The sequence below is a fragment of the Podarcis filfolensis genome, assembly GCF_964270895.1.
Source record: "Podarcis filfolensis genome assembly, chromosome: 13".
In the NCBI taxonomy this organism is placed as follows: Eukaryota; Metazoa; Chordata; class Lepidosauria; order Squamata; family Lacertidae; genus Podarcis; species Podarcis filfolensis.
In genome coordinates, this window is record NC_139615.1 from 15,361,702 (window position 1) to 15,370,973 (window position 9,272).

Here is a 9,272-nt window from a genome sequence, read left to right on the forward strand (position 1 = left end):
CTTTTATTCCAGCCCGCAATGGCCCTAAAGCAAGTCCATGCCCAGACCCAAGGCCTGCAGTCCAACCAGAACCTGGTCGTATTGTCGAATAATCTTGTGTCAGTGGCCTACCAAGCCATGGCAAGTACATTCCTTCTGGATGTTGCCTTGCTCTGTCATCAACATCCTTGGCCAATATCTCCAACTCCTTAACTATCTGTTCCTGCCTCGGTGGTTCTGCTGGGGTCTGATCAGATTCCTTTCCTGCCTCCTCCATCACAGGAAGCTGCTGAAAGCTCTCTATCCTGTTATCTGCCTCAGAGAAACATGACATCCCTTCCCGTCCAATTCTGTACCCCATCATAACCACCGGCTCACCTACTTTAACCCTAATTGCACGAGACCTCAATTCAGCTGATCGTGTCTCCCTCTGATCTAATTCACCCTTTCCCAGTTGCGTACGAGCCTCCTTAATCATTCCCTTCTGCTGAGCCATTGCTGTTAAACTGGTCACAATCAACCCTGGAGCCCTGTGCTCCAGCACTCCACGACGGAATCCACATGAGCGTGTTGCCCCTTGATGTGGTACCAGTATTGGCCCTTGCCGTAATCCTGCCAACCCTGAAATTATTTTCCCCTTCAACTTGCGACGTTCCTCTTGACTTCCTATGGCAGTGCGCTGTGACAAATGTGATGACAGCACTGAGGAACCTGATTTATTCAATTCAGCCACCTTCAGGCTTGGTTCCACTTGACCTTGGGCCAGGTTCGTATCAGATGCCAACCAGGTGACTCTGGTATCTTCTTCACTTGGTTTTGCCCTTTGACTCAATATCCCCTCCCTGGAAGGCACGCCTGCCATCTCCTGAGTTGGTCCTCCCAACTGTTCTTCTACTTCTGGGCTCCAAACTAGTGTCTTCTCCTGAGAGGGTACCTTTCTTCCCATAGTACCTTGATGCTGCTCAGTCAACGCAATCTCACCTACACTTGTAACCTCCACTACTGGTCCCTGAAATGGTTCCACCAGCACCTTAGTATCACTCCGATCGCTGAATAATGCCTCTCTTATTTCTCGAGATTCCTCCCTAGTAACCCTCTCAGTTGAACCCAACTGCTTGGCTTCTCCCTGATCAAGTCCTACTTGCTCTTTTGTCTCCCTTTGTTCTGGTTCTGCTAGCTCTCCAACTTTCTCCTGACTAGTTCCTAGTTTCACCTCTTCTCCAGGCCCCATCTCCTGACTTTGCACAAGTTCTTCCTCCAAGCCTCCAGTTTCTTCTTGTGCTCCAGCTACTCTCACTGGTGCTCCCACCGCCTCCTCCCTTCTTTCTTCCTGACCCACTGCACTCATCTTTTCTGTTTCCCTCTGAGCTGCTCCTATCACTTGCTCAGCCACATCAAGAGCCACGTGTATCATATCCTCCTTGACAGTCACCTCCTCAGTCTCTACCTGACTTGTCACTACCAAACCCTCCCCCTCAATAAATGCTACATCTCTCTTTGAAGTTGCCACCTCTGCCTCCCTCTTATCTTCCCCTTCCTCCACTGTGGCTGCCATACTGCCAATCTCACCCTGACTTATCCCAGCCAAATCCTCAACCTGCTTTTGATCTTCTACTGATTCCACATCTTTCTCTGCAGCCACCTCTTCTGCCTGCTTTTCATCTATTCTTGGTGATCCCTGATCCAGTGTTGATGCCATACTTTCTTTTTCAGTCTTACCCTCAACTTCTCCCTGACTTGCCACCACCAAATGCTCAGCCTTCTCCTCAGCTGCACCTGCCTCTTCCTCAGCAATCACCAACTCTGACCCCCTCAGATCTTCTTGTAGGAATTCAGCTTTAACTTGATCCATTGATGGTGCCACCTCCTCTGCTTCTCCCCTGCTTGACTTCACCAAGTCTTCAACTTCCCCCCAACCCTCTGATGATGCCAAATCTCCTTCCACAATCATGCTTTCAGCCTCTCTCTGATCTACTCCAGATACCCTGTCTTCCCTTTCAATTTCCTCACCAAGTCCCTCCTCACCTGGTCCAACTGTCATCTCCGCCTCCCTCTTACCCAAAACTGGTTCCTCCTCTCCAGTCAACACCTCAATTTCCCCCTGACCTAGTCCTACCAACTCCTCCTCACCCCTTGCTAATATTGCATCTTCCTCTGCAGTCACTTCCTCTAGCTCTCTCTCATTTACATCTGGCACCTTCTCAGTTTCCTCATAGTCAATTGCAGGTGCCACATCCTCTTCCTTTCCAGTGACCTCTAGGATCTCCCCTTGACCCAGTCCTGACAACTCCTCCATTTCTCCATGATTATCTGTTGATTCGCCTTCTTTGTCACTCTCTCCCACCTCCACCGACTCTGGCATCTTTTCAGCCTCCCCCACTGCCTCATCTTCCCTGACAGTTGCCTCAGCTTCCCTCTCTTCCAGTTCCATCAACTTTTCCTGTTCATCTCCCTTTTCAACCCTCTCTCCAGAATCTACACGGTCCTCTTCTACCAAATCCTCTTCTTTCCCGTGGTCCGGCCCTGCCAACTCAGTCCAATTTCCCCCCATTTCTAGAACCATTTCACCCTCTCCAAGCAGTGTTTCTTCCTCATGAATAAATTCCTGAGTCTCCTGCTGATCCATTCCTTTTCCAGTCTTCCCCTCAGCTTCCCTCTCATCTGGGCTCCCAAAAACACTGGTTTCCTCCTGATTTGGTTCTCTTGACTCTTCAACTTCTTCTTTCTCTCTATTACTCTTAAGCTGAAATTCCTCAAGAATCACTGTCTCCAACTCTTCTGCTTTTCTCAGATCTGGTTCAATAATTTCCTCAGCCTCTTCCCCAGACATTCCTAATGCCACTTCTCTTTTCAGTGCATCCTCAGCCACCCCCCTATCCAGTTCTGCTAAGGGTCCAAATGTATCCTGGTCTGGTTCCATCAACTCTCCAGTAGTTGGTGCTTCATGTTCTTTTTCAGCCTCCTCTTCTGCCTCTGAGTCTTTAGCCTCTCCCTGTCCCACACCTGTCTCTGGAAGCAATCCAGTTATCTTTCTCTCTGCCTCATTGGGAGGTCCTTCTACTGTGGTCTCCTCATTCACTACAGCCTCCTCTCCCTTCCTATCATCCTGAGCTTTAGCCTGCCCCTCCTCAGGCTCCATGACCACATTAACCTTTCACTTATTTCTGGTCTGGTTTCTTGCAAAACTTTGATGGTGCTAAGTAACTGCAACCCCCTCCCAACTTTTCAAGTATTATCACTAGCCACTCAAACGCTAGAGCAGTGCAACTGCTCAAGTCCCAGATGATACCCTAATACACTTTGAACTTGCCACCCTTTCTCAGAACCCTTGCGCCCCGCTAAAAATCAATCCTTGTATCCGCAATCCTGTATTTATTCATTCATTGCACCCTAATCGCAAGCGATTCCCCCTCTGACGCCTAGTTTCTTTCTTTTTCAGCACAAGTTCGATGCCCTTTGATTTCCCCCCACCCTTTAACCCCTTTGTCACACTTTCCCTCCCACCTTTTCCCTTTGACCCCTTGACCCCGCCCCGGTTTTCCCCAAAACCCTCCCTCCCTCCCTCGCCCTCCCTCCCTAGTCCCCCGAGAATCCCCGCTCGCCCCTCCCCCACCCGCTGAGGAGTAGGCGGCCGTTGGTTGGTCGGTTTCGCGGCGCGCGAGTAAACGAGGTGACGGGGGGGGGGGAGGAGGGCGATAGGTGAAGTAATAATAGGCCAGGATTGAGAGCGGCCGTTGGCTGGGTAAGCGCGTGCGGCTCCCACATTGGCTCCTTTCTCTTATTTCCCGCCCCGCCACACTCCATTAGTGCGCCCTCTATAGGCAGGGGAGCGAAATGACCGACGGGAGAGAGGAAGGGACGGGGGAGGTAAAAGGCCGCGCGCGCGCGACCACCGGCAACCAGGCACACGCGCGCGCTCTTATCTGTTTCCTCACTTTTCCCTCCCGACTCGAAGCAGAGACTTGCACCCTTCCAGGGAGGTGGGTGTGAGCGAGCGGAGTAGAGCCCCGGCCGGTCCGCCATCTTACCTGGGTGGGAGGGGGGAGGAGTGAGGAGGGAGGGGAGGCGCCTCCTGCCCCGCCTCCTCCTGCTGCCGCCTCAGCCCCAGCGCCGCCGCCTCGGCCGGAGAGAATCCGCCGCCATCCGCGGCCCCCAGGCCTCTCCCGCGCGACTTCTCCCTTTGCGCGGCCTTCGCCGGTGCTCCTCGGCACGTCGCCCACCCCTCCCACCCGGATGCTGATCCCTAACCAGGCCCCGCCGAGCCAGACCCGACCCGCCGCGGCAAAATGGCGGCCGCCACCACCAAGCGCCAGGGCCAGCCCCTCCCTCCTCCCACCGCTCCCTCCACCCGCCGGCCTCGGCGCTTAAGTCTCGCGAGAGCTCGGGTAACGCGAAGGAGGGTGTGCGTGCGTGGAGAAAGAGAAAAGAAACTCAGACCCAAAGTGTCTCACAGGCGCGTCGCGCGGGAGGACGGCGTCCCGGCGAGAGGCCGCGGGCCAGAAGAATTGCGGAAGACGGCGCTCTTCTCCCTCACAATCAGATAGAGCGGGATGTGGGACTGCGAGCCCGCGGGGCGAGGGAAAGGCCATCGCGAGTGAAGGGCATGCTGGGAAATGGAGTCCTGGGGGATGCTGGGGGTTGGAGTCTCCCTCTCTCTTTCGGACGGAGGGAGGGAGGACTCGATTTGTCTTTCCTCAAAAATTCTTCCAATTGTTCGCTGGGCGGGCTGGCGCGACTATTCGAAGGTGCTCCAAACAAGATGCACATCGCGCTTATGAATGGGAAGAGGCAGCTTTGGCTCGTGAAAACATGCACTTCCCCTAGGACTACTCGCAGATACTTCGGACGCGACTTTGAAAGTCAGGAAAGTTTCAATGAATATTGTTTACGTGGGAGGGTGCTCGCACCGTCGCGCGAAACGAGGTTGACAAGACGTAGTTGACAACATTTCGAGCTCATTTCAAAACTTCTAGTGCGCTGATTTTACAGGTGATAAATCTGCATTGGGAACTCCAGAGCTTCAATGAGTTTTGAGTTTGAAATCATGATTTCTCCAAAAGGAACAAATTCCAAATTTTGACGTTAGGTGCGAAAGTGGGCCTGGCTAACTTGGCAAAGGAAGGGGAAAAAACACATTGGCATTTAAAGCAAATATGAAAGTTATTTCAAAACCAGTATTTTCATTTTAGATGTAGTATAGACCTTTTCATGTTCATGTGGTCGAGGCTATAATCCTACACACACAGTTGGCAGTAAACCCTATTGAACCTAATGAATGTTACTTTTGAATAAGCATTTTAGGTTCATGCTAAAGCCTTCAGCTACCTGCTTATAAACTCATTTTTACCTGCTCTTAATTATGTTTTTTATTACCGTATTTATTGCTTTGATAACTGTAAGTCATAGTTAATTTCTAAATAAAATAAGGGGATGACGCTTACAAATATTTGCTCTTCTTCACTTCCGTTCTAGATAGATGGTTCAGGATTGGGCCTGTCCAACAAACATAAAACAATGGGGACAGAGACAGACTATATAATGCAATGTCTACTTGACTTAATATGCGAGAGGCCTATATTCCAGTCCTACCTCTGCCATTGACTAATTGGCTGCAGTGGAAAAAACAAATACTAACGGCTAGCTAGGACACCCTCCCACTTATTCTGAGGATAAACCAAGTTAATGCTGCAGTCCTAAACACACAGGGATTTTTAGCAAAATTGTAGCTATATTGAGTACTAGCATCTTTGATCAAGCCAATTTGTTATTGTGAATATATGGCAACTTTTAATTTATTTAAACCACTATTCTGTGTAGCAGGAATAGCTAACCTGCAGCCCAAGATTCCTCTGTATTTGTCATTTTTAAATTGTAAAAAAAACATTTTTGTTAACTGCTTCCGTAGGTCCCACTGTCAGAAGTGATGACAAGAGAGAGAGAATGTGTCCATCCGTCCGTCGTCGCCCCCCCCCCCAAGATATTCCATGAACCCATGGAAGTTTTGGACTTCTAGATTGGAGTGCAGCTTGGTAAGTTTGTGTGTGTGTGCTATTTAAAAAAAACAGTTAAATCTAAACTGATAACCATACAATGTTGCCTTACATTTAAGTCAAACTATAGGTCTAGCATGAGGGACGTGGGTGGCGCTGTGGGTTAAACCACAGAGCCTAGGACTTGCTGATCAGAAGGTTGGTGGTTCGAATCCCCGCGACAGGGTGAGCTCCTGTTGCTCGGTCCCTGCTCCTGCCCACCTAGCAGTTCGAAAGCATATCAAAGTGCAAGTAGATAAATAGGTACCACTCCGGAGGGAAGGTAAACGGCGTTTCCGTGCTCTGCTCTGGTTTGCCAGAAGCGGCTTAGTCATGCTGGCCACATGACCCGGAAGCTGTACGCCGGCTCCCTCAGCCAATAAAGCGAGATGAGCGTTGCAACCCCAGTCGGCCACGACTGGATCTAATGGTCAGGGGTCCCTTTACCTTTATAGGTCTAGCGTGACCTAAAGCATTAGTTCTCTATCACTGCTGTACGTAGCTCTGCTTGTTGCAGACACAAGTGCAAGCTTTGCTGATTGTGTTCTGGAACTAGCTTCTGTTCTTAAAACAATTCATTAAAATGCCTTCATCTGTGACATGTTTCTTTCAGATAACTTTTATTTTCATCATAAAAGGGAAAAAGCCACACATTCCATGAATGACATCCAGTTCTGAAGGAACAAATGGAAACATATGTAGAAGAACTCCTGAGGATGTATTATGAGGACAACACCTCAGAAGGTTTTTACCAAGGGTTTATAAATTCATTTTCACTATACAATAAATTGTCATAGGATGGTATCCAATTTTAGTCACACATAGAACAAGGTCAGTTAAATCAATAGACCTAACTTGGGACTAGGTTGAAATCTGTGTTGGGGGTCTAGAAATCTCAGTGGATATTCAACCCAGAAATAATTTTTATCTTTTGTTATCAACACCACTGAGTTTAAAGAGGATGTACAGTTTAAGATGCAATACTTACTTGGGAGTAAGTCCCATTGAATTAGGACTGTAGTATTAGCAGCTTCGGGATGTTCGCATGGCAATTTAAAAAACCCGCAGCATTCCTATATGTGATAACTACTTTCCAATGACAGCTATCATTTGGAAACCTCTTGCTGTAACTTTTTTCACAAGTATTACTTTTGAGACCAGAAATTATGTTATTGGGAATATTTTGGCAACATATTATGAAAGCAATATTTACTAAATAACCTACATGTTACAGTGCATATTCTGATTACAAAATATGGGAAGAGTCAGTTTGCCTACTCTGAAGGACTAGCTCCCATTTGACAAAGGTCAGTTAACAGTAAAAATCACTTGCTATAAACTACTACAGGGATTCTGTTTTTTGGACAATTGGGAACCTTTATTGATCTACCAGTTTTTTAAAAAAAATCATACAAAACAGCTCATCAAGAAGATTGGACATTAGAGATCCATCTCAGTCTTCTGGATAATTCTGTACCACCCCAAAGAGATCATGTATCTTTGTGTCTTAAAAATATAAAAATAAAACCATTTTAAAAAGCTGGGAGACACAATCCCAAATTAGATTGAAAACTGCAGGATTCCTGATTTCCTAAAAGCTTTTGCCACCCAATTCAATTTGTGAATTTGTAGACTGTGGAGTATAAAAGGCAAGAGTAAGGACTACTACACTTTTCCAGTACTTCATGTTTCAGACCTGAGCCTCAGTCCAAACTGAACCAGGCATGTAGGTAGGTTTTTTTGTTTGTTTTTATGTATAAAAAATAAAAGTAACCTAGGATATAGCATTTGGCAGTTGCACTCATTTCTGCAAAACTGATCCCTGCATCATCTCCTAGAACATGATAAAATCTCTAAATTTGTGGCCTGGCAGTGGAAAGAAAAGTTCATTCTTATTAAAGTGGTTTTAAAAGAGATTTTGGATTCCAGTCATTGTCACTCCAGATTCTTTGCTCCCTTCTGGTTGGAAAGAGACAGCACCAAACATTTAGACTACTAGGAAGCAGAAAAGTAAAAAGCAAACTTCACAGACAAGAAACTTTCAATTTTACCTACCTCTTCCATCCTATTCTTATCACAGAGATTAAAAAATTGCTGCAATGGAGAACTTTTGTGAAAATACAAGGAGTATAAACCAAATAATATATATGTCACTTATGTAATCATGGCCATTCAGTATTTAGTGAGATTTCCAAGGGATTGCAATGAACAAGATGTGGCTTTTGAAGTGAGAATGGAGAAAAATAAGGGTGCAACCTGGTAGTAGTCCTGGCCTGGCTGGTTTTTGCTGTAATGCCACATCTTTTATCACTTTCCCCCAGATTCTACCAAAGCCCAAACAGCCTATGGTGTTAAGGTAGGGTTACCAGATGTCCCCGTTTCCCGGGGACAGTCCCCAGATTTACAAATCAGCCCCCATACAAAATCCATTGAAGAGGAAAAGTGTCTCCAGATTCATTGAAAAAAAACCTGGTAACCTTACGTTAAGGAGTTGGAAGGGATGCGAAACAAAACTCCAGAATCAGAGATCTCAGGCTGGTGATAGCCAGGGGATTTCCCCAATGACAACAATTCCACACTGCCAATCTAGTTTTATAATATACCAGGACGGTACAGGATTTGGAGATGTCTGCCCCTTCTGTGTACTTTCTCAACATTAGGAAGTGTTTGTGGCAGAGGTGTCGAAGACTGACAACTACTGGTTTGAAAGCGGATTATGGACGGGTCCCTTGCCATAAGCAACCAGGCTACAAGCAGCATCAATGGCCTACTTCCTCCTCCACTCTCATTTGGCATGATTTATCATACTAGGGCAACTCATAATAATGAGAATCCAGCCTTTAGGGTAAAAAGAGAAATCCTTAGGGCTTTTAGTGCTGCTTAGAGCAACAATCAAATCTAGCTCAGTGTTCAATAGTGGCTAGCAAAGTGAAATACCACACTTCGGTGGGGAAACCTCTGGGTATGACTGGTAGGGGTTACCTATAGACCTGCCCAAATTTACCTTAGTTTCTTGGCATGGCTTATAGCAATGCAAAGTGAGAGGCACCAAAACATACTTTGTCCCAACTTCAAAGGAGTTACGAAGTCTGTCATGTAGGTATCTTGGACCATTTGATTTTGCCCAACTCCCTGGCAGGTATTAGCTTTTAAATGGGCATTTCTTAAGTTGCCCTCTGGGGTGTGGGGTCATGCTTTGGAGAAAGGGCTTTGTCTGCTGGGCTCTAAGTCTAGGACTTATGCAGGAAGGATTAAAGCTGGAGG

General features: G+C 47.1%; 1 long non-coding RNA gene across 1 annotated transcript; it reads left to right on the forward strand.

Annotated features, from left to right (window-relative positions):
• The first annotated feature begins 4,585 nt into the window (after positions 1–4,585).
• On the forward strand, positions 4,586–7,924 carry LOC310747477. The gene is made up of 3 exons (XR_014540924.1): positions 4,586–4,968; positions 5,885–6,008; positions 6,622–7,924. It is a non-coding gene; the product is annotated as an uncharacterized lncRNA (long non-coding RNA).
• Positions 7,925–9,272: the final 1,348 nt, after the last annotated feature.